The sequence below is a fragment of the Carlito syrichta genome, unplaced genomic scaffold (assembly GCF_000164805.1).
Source record: "Carlito syrichta isolate Samal-C Ts95f unplaced genomic scaffold, Tarsius_syrichta-2.0.1 Scaffold302411, whole genome shotgun sequence".
Lineage (NCBI taxonomy): Eukaryota > Metazoa > Chordata > Mammalia > Primates > Tarsiidae > Carlito > Carlito syrichta.
Window position 1 is genome coordinate 25,881 of NW_007246507.1, and position 1,595 is coordinate 27,475.

Below are 1,595 nucleotides of genomic sequence, written 5' to 3' on the forward strand. Positions count from 1 at the left end.
ACCCGCCTGGGCAGCGAGACCTCATCTCTACAATAAATCAAAAAAGCCGGGCGTGGTAGCACATGCCTGTAATTCCGGCTACTCAGAAGGCTGAGGCGGAAGGATCACCAGAGCCCAGCAGAGTGAGACTCCAACTCAAAAAAAAAACGAAAAAAAGAAATACCAAGCATGGTGGCTCACATCTATAATGCCATCACTTTGGGAGCCTGAGGCAAGAGGCTTGCTTGAGCCCAGGAGTTTGAGACCAGCCTGGGCAACATAGCGAGACTTCATCTCTCCAAAAAATCAAAACATTTGCTGGGAGTGGTGGCTTGTGCCTGTCGTCTCAGCCACTTGGGAGGCTGAGGTGGGAAGATCACTTGGGCGCAGAAAGTCGAGGCGGTGATGAGCCATGATCCGGCCTCTGTACGCCAGCCTGGGCGAGAGAGTGAGATTCCAACTCAGAAAAATAGAAAATAAGCAAGTAAAATTTATTTAAATAATATTTTTATTTTACCCAATTTGTTGACAGTATTATCGTCTCAATATGTAATCGATATAAGCATTATTGCTGAGATCATTTGCATTCCTTGTTCGTACTGAGTGTTCTCTGTGTCCACAGACGGCACATCTCCATTCAGGCTGGCTGCATTTTGCGTGCTCAGTGGCACCTGGAGTGACACCATGTTGGACAGTGGGGTAGTAAGCTATCCAGGGTGGGGAGGGATCATAGCAGGGATTCTCACAAGCCCACGTCTGGCTTTAGCCCCTTCCTCTTGGCCTAAGAAGGGGCCTCCCCCCTGCAGGCCTCCCACCTTCCTGCTTCCCGCTCACCTGAGGGCACTGAGAAAGTAGACCACTCCGTGTAGGAGGTGAGGGATAGGAAGACACAGACCAGAGCGATCAACAGCCTTGGGTCTTAAATCAGGGGTGGGGGTGAGATTCTGGGCATCCCTCATGGTGGGAATCCACTGATTCCTGTAGCGAAAAATTACCTTTTGGGGTTTGGGGTTTTGACTCGGCTTGTTGTTGTGTTTCTAGAAGCCCCACACCTTTCCACTCAGCGGCTGGGAAAGTGAATGATGAAATCAGCTCAGCTGGCTTCCAGAAGTTTCCCGCTGCCTCCGCCCCTCACCCCACGCTTGGCTTCTGTGCCCAAACTCTTGCTCACCGCCAGCTGCGGAAAGGCGGTGCCTCCCCATGGCGGGTGCCTGCACCCAGACCCTCTCCCCAGGGGTGAGGTGTCCAGAGCCCTAGCCCACCTCTCCTGCCATGGAAAGGTCACTGTGTTTTAGAGGAGGAAGCCTGGATGGTTGAGAAAGTGTTTGGTGAAAGACGGGGCCTTTTCCAGGCCCTTACACACATCATGGGCTCAAAAAGTCTGTCTTTTTTTTTTTTTTTTTGAGACAAAGTCTCACTCTGTCACTCAGGCTGGAGTACAGTGGCTTGATCATAGCTCACTGCAGCCTCAAACTTCTGGGTTCAAGCGATCCTCCTGCCTCAGCCTCCCGAGTAGCTGGGACTACTGGTGTACACCACCACATCCAGCTAACTATTTCTTCTTCTTTTTTTTTTTTTTTTTGAGTTGGAGTCTCACTCTGTCACCCAGACTGGAG

General features: G+C 51.0%; 1 protein-coding gene across 1 annotated transcript in view; it reads left to right on the plus strand.

The window, feature by feature from the left end:
* Nucleotides 1-1,595, plus strand: part of CD8B (CD8b molecule) — a 15,894-nt gene that overhangs the window by 2,799 nt on the left and 11,500 nt on the right. The window lies entirely within an intron of this gene.